The sequence below is a fragment of the Microtus oregoni genome, unplaced genomic scaffold (assembly GCF_018167655.1).
Source record: "Microtus oregoni isolate MIOR12 unplaced genomic scaffold, Mior012 000001F_ref0000356, whole genome shotgun sequence".
Taxonomy (NCBI): Eukaryota; Metazoa; Chordata; class Mammalia; order Rodentia; family Cricetidae; genus Microtus; species Microtus oregoni.
The window spans coordinates 60596642-60619878 of record NW_024543060.1 but is presented as its reverse complement, the minus strand read 5'-3'; positions in this window follow the sequence as shown (position 1 = coordinate 60619878).

Genomic DNA, 23237 nt, shown 5'->3' with positions numbered 1-23237 from the left:
GTTAGTTTAAGTATTTTTTATGCCTTTGTCATTTACACTTCAAATTTATCTGGTTACACACTCTTCATTGTTATCCTTCATGTTTGTCTATATAATGTCACAAAATTACACAAGTGGGATCCTACTACTTCGTTCAGGGGCCATATTAGGCAAAGAGGGCACTCCGGGTGCTAAAAATTTGCACACCATCTTAGACTACCATTTATGAACTTCTCCAGTGTACATGCTGCTTTTCCTACATTACAGGGACCAGTCACTTCTCTCACTGTCTGTCTTTCCACAATTGCCTGCCCTAGGTAATCACCTTCAATAATTCCCCCTGGAAATATCTAATATTTTATGAGGGAGGCTGAACATGAATTTAATAACATGATAATTATTGACTCTGGAATTTCAGAAATTCACATCAGATTCAGGAAGCTTGGGAAATTTGAATAAAGACATCAGAAACAAACATTTTGATGAATTTGGGATACACATTTATTGCCTAGCATCATTTAGCCTCTGTGGGATTTGAAGCATAACATGGAACATTAACGTATTCATTGAACTGAAGTCATTATGGAAATTTAGAAATTTGAGAGGTTTGACATAGCAGATAGTAAAACTGACTAAAACTGTAAAAGATGAGGTATTTTTAATGGCCTCCCATCTAAAATGATGAGTTTATATTGCTATGTGATCTGTCATATTATAAAATTGTATTTCCAGGCTAATAAAATGGTTTATAAAACCTGACTTGAAATATATTCGTAGTAGTATATTAATATTAGAAAGATGGATGAATATGTAAAATATAGATGTGAAAAATATAGATGTAACAAACTTCTCTACAGAAAGTATAGCCATTATGTCAGAAAATAGTACTTTAGAAAATTCCAGAAAACCTGAACTGCCCAGAGAGAGAGAAATTAGATGGGATGGATACTAGAGAGTACTCTACCATTATAATCCTATTAAAGTGGAAATACCAGAAGTGGTCCTAGCAATTTGCTCTGGAAACAAGCTGTGTACTCTCTCTTTGTATGTGGCACGCTAAATAACTGTTTTGTTTTGTTTTGTTTTGTTTTGTTTTTCAAATGGGTTCTGAAATTCCTTTACAGGATTAAGAAACTTAAGGCAACATGACCATGAGTGATGCTTGAAATGAATCATGGGGGCAATCCCGGGCATACAGATCTTATTCAATCTGGGCAGAAGTGTGGCCAAGGGAAAGTACAAATCCTTCAACAATATAAAGAACACTGCAGCAGTGATCAGCTGGGAAGTCTTTGAGGGGCTTAAGTGGTGACCTGGCAGCTAGCTTTGGTCCAAGGAAAAAAGCTAATCCTCTAGGGTTGGATGAGAGCTGCTTCAAAGATCTCAAGGTACTTGAACTCATTGTCCTGTTTATAAAAAAGCGATAAGGAAGGTAAAGGAGTGTTTATAAAGGTGATTCAGGTTTCCATGCAAGTGGACATTAATGGTGGACTTCCTTATTCATGCTCCACTAGACTGATTCTCGAAGGGGATTTGCTGTCTGGCTTGCTGGCTGACTGCCAGATTTATTGGTATTGCTGCCAGCTATATTTTGGATTACAGGGGGGCGGGAAGTTAAAAATGCCTGACAAAGACCTGTACTGCACCGAGAAAGCAGGCTGGCTAGAAATGTCCTCCACCTCTTGCTGTACCAAGACTTCCAAAAGTCACCCAGCGTCAGTTATTTCACCAAGTGACATGTTTCCGGAAGCACAGAGGCTCAGGGCTGAGTCCTCTAGAGATTTTACTACTCAGAGAAAAGAAAACTCGGCAATCTACCCCTTTTTAATGTGGAAAGAGGCAGCCTACCAGAGAAAATCAGAGTGTGAAAACAAACATGCAAAAACTGACATAGAAAATAAAGCAGGGCCTATGAGTATATTGATAGTGCATAAGTCATAGGAACAAGTTTAAATATGGGATCTTCTAGAACTTTTGTGACTTTAGATAATGTAATTGATCTTCTCTACACCTTTGCTTCTAAGTTCAGTAGCAATAATCTAACTTAACTGTCTTGCACTATACCAATGTCCCTTATCTTCTTGCTAAAATTATAACCCCTATCAATTTCATCATCTATTGGCAAATCCATACCTTTCCTCATACTTACATATGATATAGATTTTGATTGTGGATTTTGTTTATTCCCCCTCCCCAATGAGATATAAACTTCATAAAAAGTATGTTTCAGTCCACTCTGTGAACACAGGGACTAAAGTATCATTTAACATACAGTAAGCAATCTTGAATGTCAAAAATACCACTTTATTCATAGTGAGTGACCGTGTTTATATTTACTAAATGAATTTTCATTCGTGGCTCTTGGAGGAAATGAAGTGATTTATATGTAAGGTCTAGCTTGCAGCACCTAGATAATGGCACTCTCTTCATTCACACTATTACATTTTATTGCCCCTTAAAGTGTATTTGGATTTACCTCTTCATCAGACGGTGCTCTAAGAATGCCCACGTGTACTTTATCACCACATACAGATCCCCTGTTAGGGTCGGGGGAAAGGTAACCAAGATGTATTGAATGAATTAGTGAGTGAGTCATATTGAAATAAACATGTGACAGTTTAAATGATTGAAATATTTGAACCAGGGCAAAACATTTGAGACATACTCTAAGGCATAATGTGTGTCCTGGCAAAAATCAAGATAATATGAGCATTTGCAGCTTTCTTACCAACCAGAGCAAAGCGGAGCAGCTTCCATTTAATCTCTTCCATTTGCCCTAAAGCAGTGGGTTGCATTTCTTTCGTGTTGATCCCACACTCATTATCCACAGTTTCTTTCTATAATATGTAACGCGACAGCTGGTCTTGGCTGTCAACTTAACTCTACTAAGACACAACTACAACTTGTAAATTGCTCTTGTGCACGTGGGCTATTTCCAAAGAGGATTTCCATGTAAGGCGGTTCCTGGGATAGGAAGTCATGCTTGCAATGGAACAGCACCTTTCAATAGGTGACCCAGATTTAAGAAATTAATCCAGAAAAAAAGAGCAACATTCACGCATCTGCTTCATCTTTTGTTCTGAGCAAGCACAACCATTGCTGCCACTTATATCTCAAGTGACTTGACACCTAGCTTGTTTGAGCAGCATGGTATCAGTATTGGTAGCTCTCTAAAGGAACTTCAGGCTTTCAACGCCTGCTGGAATGCAGAGGCCATGCCAGTTTTGGGATTGAGTGACTGTGGGTTTCACCTCTAGTATGTAGTGTGAAATTATCTAGAAATGATTCTCTACATTCCTAATGCTGTCGCCCTTTAATACAATTCCTCACGTTGTGATGACCCCCAATCATAAAATTATTTTTGTTACTACTTCATAACTGGAATTTTACTGTTGTTATGAATTGTAATATAAATATTTCCTATGCAGGTTATCTAATACGCAAGCCCCATGAAAGGGTCATTTGACCCCCAAAGGGCTTGTGACTCACAGGTTGAAAACCACTACTATAAAACTATTAATCACACACACTATTGATTTTGTTCTTCTAAATCAGCATGGACTACATAGTGTAATGTTATCAAAACAACAAAAACAAAAACGGTGTCTGGTAGCCTATTCCCTGTTCTTCTTGGAACGAAACTGCAGGAATATTGATACAGTAAACTGGGAGTCTAATTCAGTGACAGAGTTTGTGTTAACTAGGCTTAAGAACTGAACCTGGGTTTGACTGTCAGCACCTCAAAAATCAAAATAAGATTGTTCAATATGTTTCTATGAATCACTCCAGTGTCTCTGCATATGATAAACTTTAAGTGGGACAGAGGGGAAAAAAACTGAAGGAAGAGAAATCTAATTGAAGTGGACGGTGGGGTTAAGCATTTGTTTGGTATGTTTGACAGGTAAATTGGAAAGATAATGGCATGACTCCAGCTGTACAAGGGCTGCAAACTAAATAGTTCTCGCAGAGAGGAACAGGTTTGCAGATCTGCAGTAAATTCCAGTCGTCAGGACAGAAACTCCAACTCAATTAACAGGAGTGACCATGCCGATTCCAAAGTCTTCCTCCAGTTTTGTAACTATTTCAGAATATTTTGAGTTTTAGGGAGACCCTGAAATAGGGCTGACTACACCTTCAGAAAGGTGCGGCTAGACTCAAAACAGCCATTCTAAAGTGGAAGGCCCAGCAAGTTTAAGAGCTGTGCCTAATGTTACACCTACCAGAAGTAACAAATAAAAATGGTCTGAATTCTCAGGAAATCTACCCACAAAAAGGTTTTGTTGCATTAATTTTGATTTTCTAGAATGATACACAGGCTTTATTCTTTATTCTCAGTCTTTAGGATGAGAATGCTTCATATATCTGACTTGTTCAAATTTTAGAAAATGAAGTGCTGGAGTAGCAGGTCCAAAAACATATGAAATTGGTTAACTTTAATATACACCTTTTATAAACAATGTTTTCATGATTCTGTGTATGAAATGACTTTGAGTATATTAAACCATCAGAAAGCAAAGATATCACTATCTCTGCTGATTATTTATTCATTAGATCTTTTATTTATTCTTTGATGTCTCAGAAATGTCTGCAATATATCCCGATCATACCACGCATGCTTTCACCAGCATCTCTCCATCTTGGATTCAGTTCCTTTGTTTGCCGTGAGTCAATGAGTCCAATTAGTGAGACTCTTGGGTGTTGATTCATCCTATTGGTTTGATCTTGTGCACTTCTTCTATAAGTAACCACAGAGGCAGCAATGAGTTCATGAGTGAAGTAACCATGTCATGTCCAGAAAATGGTACTTCATAGCACTCCTCCCCAATCTTTGGGGTTTGCATTCTGTTTTCTGAACCCTCTTCTGCAATGTTCCCTGAGCTTTTGATAGAGAAAGAGGGGTTAATATAGACATCCCTTTTAGGACTTTATTTTAGCTACTTATGTGAATAACTTCTAGTCATTTAGCATCACATGCAAATTGCATATTATCCACAAACAATCATTTTTATGTATTCACATATGTACACATAACAGTAGAAAATCTACAGGCCATTAATATAGTTAATAACAAATGACCTTCTCATGAGACCTTCAGAATCCTGGCATCAGCAACAAAATGTGGCAGCTTTTGGTCTGTACCCACCATTCTGTGTGTATTAAAGATTATTGGGTACTGAACTTTATTTTGTTAGGTGAGAGAAAATTTTAGAGGCCAAGAAGAAACCAGGAAGTAGGTCCTCAGGAATGAGGAAACATTTTGCAGAAAAGCTTTCAAAAATGTTTTCTTTTTATATGGTCCTTAACAATAATTCTCATTATAGATTTTCATATTTTATATGCTGAAATGATTCCTTGTTCTAATATTAATATGTGCTTTTCTGGTCCACCATATACCCATCATGTTTCATGTAATTTCTACAAACATTTTATGGCAGTGTTGACATAGTTTTTAACACCATTACACCGTTACATTAGAAAGAGATGTTACTTACTTCATACTGACAAATAAATGAAACAATTGAGTCTAATTAATGCTTAAACCTTCATTGATGAATGCTTCCAGCTTTTGATAAGTTGGGAGAAGACAGCTATTTGCAGACCTAAGGAGTGATTTCAGTCTTAGATTTTTTTTTTTAATGGTTTCTGGCCCTAAGCTATAGACAGAAAAGTCTCCATTTCTGTATTTTATTTTGTTCCCAACAGTTAAGTGTCTATTTGTACAAAACATAGAAAGTGGCAGGTTCTATACCAGTTGTTCCACAAGGAGCAGAGGATGTTGGGGCACCTATGCTTACCCAAGAAAACCAAGAGTTAGAGATATAGAAACCCACTCAATGTTACAGAGGAATGATTACATACTTTTACACCAGTTTCAAAGGAGGGGTAGGAACGATGTATTTTCACTTTGCTCTGTGCCATTTTTTTTAACTAGTAAGTCCTTAAATGATGAAGAAAAGCAACTCACCTGCTAGACATTGTCAGAACAGAGAGGGTACCCAGCACGCACTGTTGTATATGTGTAGTGTTAAGCATTAGCAATGGTACATGCGTCTCCCTTCGTGCTCAAATTCTTTCAAACACCACACCTTTGTTTCCTGCCGATACAGTGGCTACTGCTAGCACACTGTTTAAAACAGTGGGTTTGATGTTTTTATTTGACTCTTTTTTGATTTTGCCTGGCCACGTGGAAGAATTAATGAAGCCACATTTGGGGAAAACACATATCATAAGTAAGCTCTTTTTAGAGTCAGAGACTCATGATATACCCTCGTCTGGTCTGAAATTCAATGACTGAAGTTGAGCTTATATTGATGTAAGCACTGGACTTACAGTCATTCACCCCCGGGTCTGACTTCATTAAAATAATTATGAAAAATTGAGCTGGGAATGAGAACAGCTGTCAAGTATAACACCAACAATAAAATCTTAGACTCTTCATTAAATCCAGCTAACCTATAGCAAGGACAGATCAAAGGTGCTACCTGTTCAAAAACAATCAGAAAGAATATTATTGGAGACTCACAGATTTTGTTAATGCAACAATTAACTTATATAAAAAATTTAGATAGAGTGAGAAGGACTCAGCGTTTCTCCTGGTAGAGCAAATGTACCTAATCGGTACCCCTGCCTTAGCACATCTCTGTATCTCTACCCTGTTCCTAGTATCCTTGGTAATTGCTGGGGCTGACATCAGTGCCCTTAAGAGGGATCCAGGCCAAAGGAGAGTTGTTTCATTAACATTAGTTGATACCATGTCACACTTATGAGACTTGACATCTGCTCTTTGACAGGCAGATGTTACATCACCACTTGATTTTCAAATTTTAATGTATACATTCTTAAGTTCCTCTAGAAAGTTCATTGTTGTGTTCAACACACAGTCCATCATGAGACATCTTTGACACCATTGAGTGACATCTCTTCACTATGATGTTGATGGGCATATATATTTCAATTTGGGCCCAAGTCCTTCCTAAAGATAGCTTTATTTTACTTTTTATTAACTTCTATTTATCTTTCTCACTTATGTATATCATAGTCTGTTTTTCTAGGTTTTTAGTCATGTGTGCTGGCCATCACAATGCCTCCTTTTCTATAATGCTCTTTGCTTATGCAATGATCTCTCCAACAGCTTGGCTTTAATGCTATAAACATAATCACCTTCTTTTTTTATACAGAATGTCACATGAAGGCCTTTTTACACATTTAAGTAAATAGCAATATCTCTATATGACGGGCAAGAAATTGTGAAAATAGTTATGTGGGTATATTGTGGCCTTGTGTGGAACATTGCGTGGCATTTCTGCCAGTGTGTCTGGCTTGTTCTCATGTCTTTGAGGATGTGATCATGCCAAGTATCAGGGTGGACATGGGAAGTTTGTATTGCATCTAAAGAGAATTGAGAGGAGTGCAACCCCTGCAGGGCAAGAGAATATATCCTGTGTCGTATGCATACACAACAGTGACCCATCATGGGAGTGAGATGTGAAAAGTTTTACATGTTGGCACTGAAAATGTTTGAATTTTGAAACATTTTAGATTGCAAATTTTTCAAATTAGGGATGCTTGCCTTTTTAAAGTAATAATATCGCCTCAACATCTTACAGAAAAATTGTGCCAACCCCAGAACCCGTGCTGAATTTATTTAAAGAAGTGCTCAAGCATTTCTTCAATTTTCCTTGATTGGACAATGAAAGATTGCAGGGATGTGGTGGCATATTCCTCATTGTGGTACCATCATTATTAGCACCAGGCTGCCACTTTTTAACATGTTTGTTACAAGTGTGATGTTATCATTTTTGTAGAACATCTTTTTGGATTGGATGATTTCAAATGGTCTTTATATTTGAGAATCTCATAACTCACCTAATCTAATCAGACTATATAGACTATTCAGTTATAAAATTACTATTTTAATTTGTAGTATTCTAGGAGGTGTAGCTTGAGTCTATATGAACATACTATTCTCAAAAGTACTAAACTTTGTTAATGGAATTAGCTATTATTCCGGGTTCTTTTCTAGTAGTGTCTTTCCCGTCACATCATTTCTTCTACATTTATTTGTCTTTCATTTGGTTATCTTTTTGTTAATCTACACATTCTTCCATTCCCACCAACAGCTTATTTCAATGTTGAACTTACTTTAAGGTTTTACCAGTAGGATATTATTTAAGCTCTATTTTGTGTCTGATTTTTACTTTTCCAAAAATGTATGATCTGTCTTTATCCAAAAATTAATCCCTATCTCTTTTTCATCAGTAGCCATATTAAGAAATCAAATGTTAGGGGGTCTTCAGCTTTAGACAAACCAAGCATACATGTGTGTGTAAAAACAAATACAAAAGTAAATATATATTTAAATGCATATAAGGAGAAATGTATATAACTAATATTTTATATCAATATTTTTTCTCATTTAATGTTGCTGTGTTCACTTTATTTGTTAAAATTTTCCTAGGTTTGTCATCATTCCTGACAATGAGGAAGATGGTTCAAATTGTTATTTGAATAATTACTTTCTAAAAATGTTCCCATAATAATAGCAATGTGGCACATGCCAAATATTCCTGGAACTTTGAAGATGGAGGAAGGAGGATCATAATAAGTTCAAGGCCAACTGAGATACATGATACATGGTGAACTTTTAAGAAAATAATAACAACAATGCTAATAAATTGAATAATAAACTTGTATCCAGAGAATAGATACAACATTCTTCTAACTGACATCACCAGCCCTCCTGTTACCTCTCCCTCTAAGCACCCAGTACTTCCCAAACTGTTTGACATCATGCTGAGCTTTTCTCACTCCTAATTCTTTTACTCCCCCCGCCAAAAAACACACTCTTCAAGAGAATGCCCATCAGTCTCAAATGAGTTTGACAGGTAGAAGGAAGAGATGAAGAGAGGAAGAAGGAGGGAGGGAAGAAGGGAGGGCAGACATGGCAGGAGATACTTTTCAATACAAATGTGCTGACTTGATATTTATTTAATCTATTTTTTTTAAATATATGGATTTGAAGATGTTGGTAATTATTTTCCACCTAAAGCTGTCCTTGTTTGTGCAAGTGTAGAAACTTTCAAGACCTCAGATTGTTTGAGTGCTTCATTCATTTAGCTTGCCTTCCTAAATGAATCAAGTGTCTCCTTGAAATCAATATCGAATCTTTATACTGCATCGATTAAAATAGTGTCTTTCTTTTCAACTGCTATAGAGATAAGAGCTAGGCAAACAACAAAAATATAGGTTTTTATTCCTGGTTACACTTAATAAGCACTGCTATTCCACCTTGTCTATCAAAAATATATCCATCTATGTTGCCACAGACGTCATTTTATCATTTGTAATCTGATATTATCCTTTTTTCCCTAGGATTTAAAAATAGGATTTAGTTATCCTGTATCATTCAGACTCAAGTTTGCTCAAGAAAAGATACAACCACCAAGATTTCATTTTTTCAAGCATAGGAAAACACTTCACTAAACTTTGAATGAAGCTCTACTCCCAGGCTGTAGAATTCTGTCCCCATCCTCAGAGATAATGTCACCTTTAAGCTCCACAAACAGAAGCTCACGTATGTGAATGCACACTGCTATTCAAGCACATACAAAATTATGCAGACACCCTTATTTGCATCATTTGTCAATAAAACAAACATGCTTCACATTAGTGAAGTTCAAATTTCATTTTACCCCTTCTATAGCTGTCTAATAACATTAAAAATTCAACATAAATATTAATTTTCCATAATACTTAGATTACTACTTATAATGTATTATAACTAATTAAAAACATTTCAGAATAACGTAGTATATAATCTACTCTCAAGAGGGAAAATTTAAACAGGAAATTTACTTTGTTTGTAAAGAAATAGTATATCTGTGTGTGTAAAGACAGAAACCCATGCATGATCATATATGTGTATGTGTGTGTGTGTGTGTGTGTGTGCACGCGCGCAAAACCTACAATATATTTATTGCATTAAAATTTTTAAGAGGATCTATTCGGCAGCCATGTTATTGAGATTTTATAGGTGTGGCTACCCAGTCATATTTAGAAGACACAACCTCACCACAGATCTCCTAGTCTCCTACCTTCTACATCCTTCCCACTTCTTCCTCTGAAATGTTCTCTTAGGTGTAGGTAGAGGTTGCTTAGAATGTGTGTGAAATGGTGTTGGCAACTCCAAGGTCAGTTGTTGTTTGAACTTGGGCCGACCATTGCTTTCTTTAACAGTCTAGTCTTTTGCAAAAAAAAAGAGAAGCTTCTTTGATGCAATGTGAGAGCAGCGTGGGTGTGACGGCAGGCATTTAAAATGCAGTAAGAAACTATCCTTCTTTAATAAAATAGAAGTTGTACAGCAGGGCATTGGTGACAATGCCTCTAATTCCACTCTGGAAGGAGAGACAGGAAGATCTCTGTGAGTTGAGACCAGTCTGGTCTATAGTGAGTTCCAGGACAGCTAGGGCTGTTACACAAAGAAATCCTACCTCAAGAAATAAAACTAAATTTAAAAAATGGAAGTAGAAGATTCTCCTCTAAAATTCATGACATTGTTAGCCATAGGTAGTTGACAAGGCCCAATTAGACAGTTGCTGGTTACCACCAAGATAGAAGTGCTTCTCTTGCACCTTTTAAGTGTATCTGGCTGTACTGGTAATGGTTGTGATTTATAAAAACCACTTCTGGGAAAGACTATTTATTTACATATTGCATATTACATAGGGGAAATCTCATAGGAGTCCAATCCAAGATGAAGAGATATAGACTATTAATAACAGTTAAGCAAGAAAGCATATTCTTCTCCCAGGGATGAATCCCTTGATTTGTTATTCAATATCAAGTGGTCATCACTAAAATATATACATGTAAGCAGCTATAATATGACTCATTAAGTTGCATTTATACATTTATTAATGCATATATAGATGGATGATACATATATGATCGATAGAGATAGATAATAGAGATGATAGATAGATAGATAGATAGATAGATAGATAGATAGATAGATAGATATAGATTTAAAATGAGACAGATGGACACTGGAGGGCTTGGAGAGATGGGAAGAGGGAAGTATTTTAAACATATTTTAATATTTTAAAGTAAATTTTTTCTAGTTAGTATGAAATAATTGTCTTCATATTCTAGACTGTATGTGTGTGCATTTCAGAAATAAGGTCTTATAGTATATAAGATGATCAATATCATTGGCAGTAGTAGTGGCAGATTCTGTGGGACTCATATCTTTGGCCAGCAACTCAACAGTGACTCAAAAATGTGTGACCTGTTCCTTGTACTGAGGGTTTTGTTTGGCAGAGCATACTGCTTCTGTTTGGGGGAGCATTGTTTCCCCACTTCATTATCTGGTAACTCTATTTAAATATATTTTATTTATGTCTATATTTTAGGAAGATTCTACAACAATAGGTTTGTGTATGATCTTTCAAAGAGGCCTTTAGTATTAGCTTTCCCTTCTCATACTTCCTCCTCTACTCTGCTTTCTTATATTTCTCTCCGCAGTAGTCACCACCTTCTAGCTTACCCTTTATTTATTTAAAATACCGTATTCTATATTCCCTTTTCTTGGATGATTACCTCCTGTTCCTGATATCTGACTAGCTCCTTAATGTCTTGGGTATTCTACTTAAAGGATACATATTTAAAGCTTAAGTGCTAACATCCATACAGAAGATAAAACATGCAATTTGGGAAGGTCAATGTTATCTCACTCAAGATGTTTGTTTCTTGTTCTATCTATTTGTCTACACGTTTCATATTATCATTCTTCTAACAGCTAATTGCTTTTCCATTATGTAAGTATAGCAGTTTTTCGTTATACATTCATCAGTTGATGGACATGTTTGATATTTCCAATATCTGGTCATTGTGAATAAAGCAGCAATGAACATTGGAAAGAACATATTTCTGTATTAAGATGTAGAGCCCTTTGAGTAAAGTGTGCGAGAGTAGAAAAGTTGTATGTTGTGGTAGGTCTGTTTTGAGCTTTGTGGAAAACCTCCACAGTGATTTTCATAGTTGCTGAACTGTTTCCCTCTCACTAGCAATGTTCCTCTCTCCCACCAGCCTCACCAGAACCTGCTGTCATTTGCTTCATTAATCTTGGCCATTCTGACTGTGATAAGATACGCCTGCTGGGGCAATAATGACACAAATGTTAGGGTTGTAACCAACCACTTTTAAAAATTAGACTTAAAGCCCATTCCATGGGGTGGAACTCACACCTGACACTGTTAATGAGTCAAGTACCTGAGACTAGATAGAGCATGGTCCCTCGGGAAAACCTACTTCTATTGTTCTCCTAAATGAGTATAGCAATGGAATGGCTCCGAATGGCTTATTGCTATATCCATAGGTCAGCACATTGCTCCACCCTATCCAAATAAGCTTCTTGAAGTAGATGTTAATGAACACAGAGACATACAACTAGACAGTGTGCAGAGAATGAGAGACTTTGGAGTTCCCCTCTGAGTGAGATGACTTTATCAATGCTCTAATAATCTTTCCTCCATTGGAGAAATACTACCAAGCACTAAACCAAGGATAAGAAGTTCCACTGCTAAATACCAAACAGCAACTTTTCTCAGCGGTTCCCCACAAAATAATAGATACTGTAGAAAGCAAATAATTACTTAGCATCTGCCTGCTCTGACCAATATATCCCTGCATGATTCATACAATAATAAAATGTAATTTCACTACTATCTAGCTTTCATTGTAATTAATTTACATTGTATTTTTGTACATAATTTACTGTATTATGTAAAATTAAATGGAAATTTATAGTGAAAATAATGTGGAATACAGATGTGTACTGTATCTTCATTTATGGCCATTTATATTATCACACTAGTAGCCTGGATATCATAGACTTTTTGTAGCTGGAAGGGACACTGATTAATCCTTTCATGGAAGGAAATACTTTATCTTTCAAATGCTTTCTTATGGTATGGGTGCTGGTAGATTGACTACACTCCAGTGAATGTGCCCACGCCTCCCCATGGATATATAGGAAGCACAAATTTGATTAGGTGAGTTATAAAACAAAAATAGGACATGAAACCCAGAGGAATGCCAAAGTAGAGGTTGATCTGGGGGGAGTTAGAATAAGGGTGCTCATGAATATAATTAAAACACAATTTGTGCAAGGACTTATCAAAGAATGACAATATTATATTAAATGCTTCCTTATAGCACTAATAGCAACTAATTGCTTACAAGTAATCTGCTACTACTTAAGGAAAAAAGAGGAAGGGAAGGGAGATATTTCTGTGTAAGTTTTATAAACAAAAAAATGTTTTATACCAAATAAACTCTGGACTTTAAGGGATGCCAGATTAATGAATGGAGATAATTGTCATTTTTCACTGCTTCAAAATTATTATAGGCATGAGTTCACAGATTCAAAATGTGGTGGACTTGCTGAAAGTACACTTTCCAAACAAACCTAAGCCACCCACGTGAGGCTGCTGGAGTAGGAAAGGCTTGAGGCAGATTCCCACAAGGAATAGAAGCCAGGAGATGACTTTCTCTTAAACATTGAGACAATAGAAGATAAATGAACAAATACTACACCAAAATCGTTATTTTTATCAGTATTTTCTCCTGTGGTCTATGGCTATTAAGAAAAATATTTCTCCTCTATGTTATTGGCAATTAAAGGTCATATGATACACAAAAGAAAGGAATTTCTATCTAGTTCAATGACTGGAAACTGGCCTGGATTAGAATAGAAAGATTCTAACACTGCAAACTGAATGACCCAGAGCAAGCATCACTTTCAGGACAGTTGACATATGTGTTACAGTTGGCTTCGTCTTGTCACAGATGTGTCCATTGTCAATAACTCAGTCACTCTGGAAACTGGGAAAAAATTAAAAATAAAACTGAGTGTTATGTTAGATTTTCATTTCTGTGATAAATACTTGAAAATACTTATTCAAAAGGGGGGAGATTTATTTGGCTTGGAATTTCAGAGATTTTTGTCCAGGCCTGATTGGCTCAACTGTGTTGAGTCAGAGGGGCTACAATGTCATGGCAATGTGAGCATTTGTAGGATCTGCTGTCCTCACTGCAGTCAGAAAGCAGGAAGAACGTCTGTGTTTGTGGACTTCCTCTTCTTGCCTTCGATTAACCATCACAGGTACTAACACTGAAACCCATGAAATTCTACCAGTTTCTGGAAGATTACTGTGTTTTAAAAATTAGTGAATTCAAATAACAGCTTAGAAAAAGATTTTTTTATTTTTATTTTATGGGTTCTTTGTTCTGCATGTATGTATGTGTGTATACATTGTTTTGCATGTATAGATACATGTGGGTCTTGAAGAAACCTAAAGAAAGAACTGGATCCCTGAGAACTGGAGTTACAGTTGGTTGTGAGCCACCATGTGTCTGCTGGGAACCAAACTCAGCTCCTCTGGAAAAACAGCAAGTACTTTTAAATGCCAAGCCTTATCTCCATCATACACCCCTAATAACAACTTTTACAAAATTTTAATAATGCCCATTGTTTCAAAACTTTTATTTAAAAATCGAGCATTAATAAATTCCTTAATAAAATAATTCACTCACAAAAGTGAAAAGAGAGCATTTATAACTATAATATTAGACAGATTTTACTAATGCAATATTTAATTGCTTGTATCTATTAGACAGAAAATAAAGGGACTGTTAGGTTTTATATAAACTACATGGGTTCTTAAAATGGTTAAAAAATATTTTCTAGACACAGCACATGATGTAACAAGCCTGTTACATAAACACTTGATACACTAACCCATGCAGATCAAGACTTCAGGACTTCAATCCCAGCCTGGGCAAAACAGAAAAAGTAGCAAGTGGAGAATGGAGTGTAGGGATAAGCCCAGCCCATTAGGGGGCGTTTTAGCCTCAGGCTAATGTTTACACATAAATCTGGCGAGCTTTCCTGGTCTCCGCTGGAAAGGTGGTTCTGTAAGTCTCTTTCTCCATTAAAGCTGTATATATTTTTACAATCTGTCTGCATTAATTTATGCCGTTACAATGGAGAAGGAGGAGGGGAATTGAAGAAGGAGCAAGGGTTTCATAAGACTCTTCCACTGGTATTTTAGTTCACACATTGATGAATTTCATGTGGGAACACCCATCATTTTGCTTAAAGTACATAAAGATGTTCAATTCAATATAATTATACATATATAATTGATTTCATATCAAAAAAATATGTATCTATTTTCCAGTGGTGACCATGAGGGTCCAATAAAGATAGATTGCAGCAGCACACTTCATGGCATCAACCCTATTGCATCACAAAAACCAAGTGGGTAGCTGGGCGGTGGTGGCGCACACATTTAATCCCAGCCCTCGGGAGACAGAGGCAGGCCGATTTCTGTGAGTTCGAGACCAGCCTGGTCTACAAGAGCTAGTTCCAGGACAGGCTCCAAAAACACAGAGAAACCCTGTCTCAAAAAAAAAAAAAAAAAAAAAAAAAAAAAAAAGAAGCAAGTCAGCCTGTGAATACACACCTTTAATCCCAGCACGCATGATGCATGATGCTGAGGCAGGTGGATCTCAAGTTCACCGTCACTATAAACTATTCGGGAAGACACTGTGTCAAAAAGATAACAAGCCAAAGGCAATGGTAATTCTACTAAAGACAGAAAATGATGGATCATGAGGATTAACAAAAACAAATTACACCCCATCTACCATGTAGGAGGCAGAAAGGATGGTCACCAACTTTGGTGACTTTGTGTGAAAAGTGTAGCCTTTAAAAGTTGGAATGTCATGCTGACACTGCTGGAGGCTCTAAATTCACCGGTGGTACTGACATGAGGAGGGCACACCAGCTGATAAATAAAGATAAATGCTGAGGCAGAACTAGAAGCTTCTAGTAGCTCTAGTGCTGAGCCATCCTCTAATTTCTTCACGGTCTAAAGCACAGGCTTCCCTGAAAGCCATGTTCAGCCAGCGTGAGTCAGAATCAAAGAGCTGAAAATGCAGTAAAAAATAACTATCACAAAGAGGAGAAGATACAGAGAGCTTACCTTGACCTCAGAAGTTAGACATCTAAAGAAAATAAAGCAGAGCTTGAAAGAAAGAATATTATGTTCAAAGAGAAAGAATAATGCAGGTAGACATGGAAAAAATCAATATATAATGGAAATTATAAAGTCTGTAATTATTGAAATTAACTACATTATAAAATTAAACCTCTATGCACAGTTCAAACATGGGTTACTGTAATTATATAGTCAGCGTATGAACTGTAGGGATGATTTGAGGCTTGGAGAGATCGCTCTGCTGGCAAAAGGTTTTCCTTTGCAAGCATGAGGACTTGAGTTTGATCTTAAGAACCTGCATCTTAGCCAGGTGGTGGTGGTGCACACCTTTAATCCCAGCACTTGGGAGGCAGAGGCAGGGGCTGGGGGTTCTGTGAGTTTGAGGCTAGCCTGGTCTACAGAGTGAGTTCCAGGATAGGTTCCAAAGCTACACAGAGAAATAGAAAAATCCTGTCTTGAACCCCCCCCCAAAAAAAAGAATCTGCATTTTAAAAATTGCTGTGGTATTGCAAGGTGAGAAGATAGACTAGATAGGTCCTTGGGAATCCTTTGGCCAGCCAAGCCTGCCTCACCTATTTGGTGAATGCCAAATCAATGAGTTATCCTATACCAATTAATACGGTAATTAATTCTTGGAAATGATGCCTGAAGCTACCCTCTAGCCTCCACAGGCAGATGCATATGTAGACACACACAGGACCCACTCCACTCCAGAGAACAACTGCAGTTGACAAATGAAAAGTAATAGAGAGTGTCCTTAACAGACACAGAAGAGAAGGATGTGCTGATGGGTGAAAGGAAAGAAGAGAGAAGATGTATTTCTGGTGCCCAAGGGCTTGGATTTTAAATAATTTCTATAAGATGATAATTATGGTTTCTGAAAAAAAACTAGGTCAAATTTTCTCTTTAGTAATTAAAATTAATTTACTGGAAAGCAAACTGGCTCCCATATGCTTCTGTTTCAATTGACTCTGTGTTTCATTAAATTATTATTCTATTGAAGTAATTTAATTTATCATTACTAAAAGACTTTTTAGAATCCAGGCAACGAACTAAGCATGGTTTTTCTGTATACTCTCCTATCTTGGTCACATCTGGTTGTGACAGATACCAACTTTTATTTGCTATTTATGAATAACTAATAACTACCAAAAGCTTAGACAATTTATGTGTGATCTGGATTCCAATTCATGTGTCTTACCTGACTCCAGTCTGTGACCTTTAACAGCTGTCTTTTACTATGCATTTTTAAATGATACTTTAAAATTAAGAAAAAATAATGTGAGGCAAACACTTAAGTAGCAAAAATTGTTATTGGTTAAATTTACTATTTGAGGAAAATATATGAAATCAGTTCTGTGAATCAGTTCATGAAGCACATAAATGACCTTCAGTCTCTTGTTGGGTACTCTTGTCCCCCCATCACCACACACGTCAATTTCATCCTGTGATCATATCAAATTAATCAAAACTAAGGGTAACTATTCAAGACAAAACAAAACAACATCTACCTGTTTCTCCCCAACACTGTCAGTAATGTGAAGAACAATGCCCCAGAGAAGCTATCATGAGAACAAGAAAGTAAGCTCTATGAGTAAGGTCTGAGCAAGATCACTCATGGAAAGTTCCAATGTTGTCTCTAGATTAATTATTAGTAATGAAATAATTTGATTTTCCTGTTTATTTTTTTTTGTTTTTTTCGATTTATTTATTTATTTTGTATACAACATTCCTTCCATGTGTGCCTGCAGGCCAGAAAAGGGCACCAGATCTCATTATAGATGGCTGTAAGCCACCCTGTGGTTGCTGGGAATTGAACTCAGGACATCTGGAAGAGCAGCCAGTGCTCTTAACCACTGAGCCATCTCTCCAGCCCCTGATTTTCCTGTTTTAGTTTTGTAGTCATGCAAGACATTTTAAGTGTAAAGCTAATTGGTTAAGAATAATAATACATGTCTCTGTTTACATTCTGCTGGAAGATATTGAATAGATTTTGGGAAAGTCTCTCCTTATAAACCTGGGTAATCAGTCTGTTCACCTTAGATTCTGTCTGAGTAGACACAAATATATAAGAACTACTTGTATTGAAATAGTGATTTTTTTCTAACCAAATGGAGAGTTTAACCAAGAGGAGATAATTGGCAATTCTTGAGACATTTTGTCAACATCCAAGAGGAAGCACTGCTGACTGACAGTGCTGCTGATAAACTCCCATGATGATGAACACAGCCTCCTGAAGTCTTCGTTTCCAGGGTTGTAGATAAGCTTCAATGCATTTCTTCTGACGCACATTCATAGGGCTCCTTATAATTGCTCCTTGCAACAGTCTGCAAATATAGTTCACATAATTGCAGTATGGAGATTTAAAGGCCCATTTCCTGTTCCTGCTTTCCTGTGCATTATCTGTATACCTAATATGTTTTGCTTCAGTGTGAGATCTAAAGAGAAGTAACAATTCTTGTCTCCTAAAGCGGTTGTGAAGACCAGCTGTAAAGAATGTAGAATATTGTGTTGTACATCCAAACTCTCTACGTGAGTGAGGTATTGTTACTGCTGCCATCAGTGTCATTGTTCAGAAGGAGGCTCCCCCTTACCTCTCATCCAGGATTGGTACACAAGGATGCTCTTACAAGGCTTTCATCCGCAATGCTCTGCATGCCACCTAGACAAGCACGGTGCACCGGTGTTTTCTTCCTCTGGTTATCATAGCATGTCTTTTCCCATGAGGACTTTAAATCAATTTAAAGTATTCTCTCCAGGCCTCTGAGTTTCAGAATCCCAAGAGACCTCGCCATGGGTTTCCTTTCCGGCTGGGGTATACTACTGTTAGATGTTAGCATTTTCATGGTTATTGCCTTAAACGTACAAAAACATGGAGATATGTGAGGCTCTTATGCATACCTCACATTTATGGCTGCATGAAATTCAAACCACAAATAATGTTTAAAGTGTTATTCCCACAGTACTTTATGTTTGTTTTCCATCCGGCCACCTGGGAATCCTTTGTCTAGAAATACCTTGTGCTTTCTATTTCTGAAGTTACACAGCTCTTCAAATTATTTCTAGAGGAACCTGCGTCTCTAAAAGCTGATAACATTTTAAGCGGTATACATGAAGATAAATTATTCTTGCCTAAAGTAAGATATATTAGTGAAACACATATATTTTTAATTTTACGTTGTTTCCAAATGAAATAGAGGCCCACTTTTTAACGTTACAGCAAGTCTGATGTTCACGTTTCAAAATACGTTATTCATTCAGCATTTGCTTTTTGTGTACATGGATAAATTGTAATAAATATCACTTCCACAAGTAGTTTGAAAAATCATATTATTGAATAAACATTTTCTTAGACTCACCTCATTCTTCAGAGAATAAAGGAGAGTAATAAGTACAAAACCAGTGTCACAATTAGTATCTCCATGGGACACAGGTGAAGAAAGGTGGCTGGTAAGTGTTGCCTCACAAGAGAGCCTTAAGCGAAAGAAGTCAAGCTTTTTTACTTGGAACTTGTTTGCGATTCAATAGGCCTAAGTAGGTATTTGGGTATTTTTCTCAAGTATAATACACAGACCAGCCACAGATAATTTATCATCAGAAGCAGTTTGATTCATGACAACGGTTTTCCTTATTTTAAAATTTTAGGCTTCCTATTAACAATTTATCTGGACTGTGTGGACTTTCTATAACTATCTATAAAAGCTCAAAAATAGAAGTAAAATGAAACCAGGCAAGGCACCTGCCAAATATCTAACAATTATCTATTATTTATTATCTATACAACCTTTATTCCATATACTCTAGCATCTGTTAAGCTACTGTCTATTATTGCTTACTTATCCATTGAATGTGTCTACATACATTATCTAGCTACTTATATATCACCTGCTAACCTATCTAATGCATATTACTCAATTGTGTGGTGCACTGTGTATATACTATGCAGTTTCTCTATGGTATACAGTCTCTGACAGTAACCACTCACGGGTGCCATTTGTATTTAGTGCACGACTGCCCAGTTCGTGACACTGATTAATTTAGGTGGATGTTCTGATCTGTCATGCTCAAATATGATACATCAAAACTTCAAACTCAACTTTTCAAATAATCATATGCATGTTCTATAAATGAATTCCAAGAATAATACAAAGAAATAAAAACTCCATTTGCCTTCTTTCACAACAAAGAAGCTAGGGCCATTGCCACATTGTCCATTACTGGCAGCAGCAAGAGCCAAACCTAGGAAACTGGCCCTGAAATATTCCCATTTAACCTCCACAAGGTGGATTTGTCTAAGGATTGTCTATGTTATCAGAAATGGCAATTTTTCTTAACCTGTCTATCGAAGCAAAGGCCATTTGGAGTATTTAGTCTGCAGAGATGCTGGAAGCATCCTTTAGCACTCTCTACCTGTTCAGCATTAATTCCAGGAAAAAAAAATTCTCAATAAATCAATCTCTTTCCACCCCATTATCTCACAGCAATAATGAATGAAAAGCAGGGTTTCTGATGAGCTAAAATGTATGGCATGGTTACTGTAAATTAAGGCTTTCTGGCTAAAAGGCTACACAGTCTTTGAGAGTAGTTCGCAATTATGTACAACAGATAACATGAGAGAAATTTGTTCAATGTTTAGTTAGTTTTTAAGGTTTTACTTTTTACTTTGTCTGTGTGAGCATTTTACCCACAGTTACATATGGGTATCATGAGTATGCCCAGTAGACAAGAAGTCCAGGAAAGGGATCTGGTTCCCCTGCACCTGGAGTTTCATTTCAGGTGGTTGGCGCTGCCATGTGGTTGTTGGGAATAGGTCTCAGGTTCTCTGAAAGAAACAAGTGTTGTTAGCCACTGAACCCTCTCTCCAGCCCCTCCAATGATATGATTATTTCTGAGACACAGAGTTAAATAGTGGGTCCTGGTTAATCTCATAAGAGTAAGGTTTGGACCCACCTGAGGTTGATGGCTGAGAAAATTATCCCATTCGCAAGAACTGGGATAACTGACTCATTCACAAGTAAAAGTGAGTGAATTTGCTAATGTTCTTGTACATAATAATTCAGGGTCTACAGACTGACATTATTTTAAATTTAAGTGCCATTAAAAAGAGCAGTTTTGGAAATTCAAACACACAGTTACTCATATCTTCAATATTAAATTTAAATAAATTGTGTAGTCTAAAAATGTATGGACCTTATTCGTTGCCTAGAACAAATTTATAAATAATCACAGGGAATGAAAAGTAATTTCCATAGTTTTAAGCAGAAAATAAACAGTATTTCAAATGGGCAGAGAAATATTTTTATACACTGAGAAATTGTTTTGGTTTTTTAAATTCTAACTTAATAGTGTACTCCACAAGAAGCACGGGTCTGTATTATAAGGTGAGTCTTGAAACTTCCCAGTTGTTGAAATACATGTACAAAGATTAACCTCTGCCCTTGGTGAAGTCACACTAGGTTCCATAATGATTCAGAACACTTCCGCATGCAAAGGAAAATAATCAGAGCCCAAACAGTTGCCATACTTTATGGAAAACTGAGGTAGTCACATACTAAAGTTACTGTGGGATTATAGAAAAGAGCTTGACAAATTAAAAATAAATGAAATCTTGATTTTATATATATATACATATACATATATGTGTGAGGTACATACATAAATACTTATATGAACATTAAAATGCAAGATAATAGTTCCCCTGGATATAACTTTATAGAAACCTTCAGCGGTGAGTTTTTAGTAGTGCCTAAAATGGTGATTAAGAGAGCAGCAGGCTTCTAAGTTGTATCACACATCAGAACATATTACAAGTTTATATTTTCTTCTATTGCTCCTTTGCAATTAGCAACTTTTGTAACCTGACAATTTCTCCCCCAAAATCATATTCTTTTTTTTTGTTTTTTTTTTAATTTATTTATTTATTAAGGATTTCTGCCTCGTCCCCACAACCGCTTCCCATTTCCCTCCCCCTCCCCCGATCAAGTCCCCCCCCCCTCATCTGCTCGAAGAGCAATCAGGGTTCCCTGACCTGTGGGAAGCCCAAGGACTGCCCACCTCTATCCAGGTCTCGTAAGGTGAGCATTCAAACTGCCTAGGCTCCCACAAAGCCAGTACGTGCAGTAGGATCAAAAACCCACTGCAATTGTTCTTGAATTCTCAGTATTCCTCATTGTCCGCTATGTTCAGCTAGTCCGGATTTATCCCATGCTTTTTCAGACCTAGGCCAGCTGGCCTTGGTGAGATCCCAACACACAAAATCATATTCTTTATGCTCATGAGTAAATCAATTAGCTATCACAGTAGCAAACCTCAACATTGATATATCTAAAATGTATCCTCATTCTTATTTTCCTGACTAGTTTTTGAATTATTCTTGATTGTACAGTTGAGCTCCTGAAGCCAAAATCTACTATGACTCAGGGCCAAATATTTACAAAATTTTCATTTTTTTGTTTGTGTCATTATCATGTCTCCCAGGATTCTGCGTGTGTGTGTGTGTGTGTGTGTGTGTGTGTGTGTGTACGTGCGCACTCATGCTATATTAGATTTCATATGGAAAATGCTTCAAAGGCTTCATTAAACTTTAGAGAACAATGAAAATTAGCATGAATTCTAATACAAATCATATTGTTTTACATGCAGAAACAATAATAAAAGATATCACTCTACCATGTGATTTAACCTGTTGAGATACAAGTCATAGAATAGAGAACATGCCAACACACAAAGGTCATTTAGTCCAACTTGTAACCATAGTGGAAATACATTCTGCCTATATGTGCCATACAATTTTCAAAGTTCTGTTTCACAGTCCTTCTTCTCATTGATCAGATTATGATTACCAACTCTAAGTTAAATAAACCAAAGTTCTATTCATCCACTAATGATAGGTTTTCCTTTTGAACATTAAAGAGATCCTACGGAACAGTTTCAAACACTATTCCGTTGACAAATCTTCAAACACTTGAGACAGGTATCAAGTAACTCTCTCATTTCTCTGTCAAACAAAATATTTGCTTCAGCTCAAACATTTTTATATGGCATAATTTTCAGACTTATGATAGTAAAGAGAAGTTACTACTTTTAAAGATATGATTTTTATTGCAACATCAATTGACAGCTGTACATAGATAAATGCTAAGCTAAACACAATAAGAAAATGTTTATAAAATTTGTATGTTAGACACTCAATAA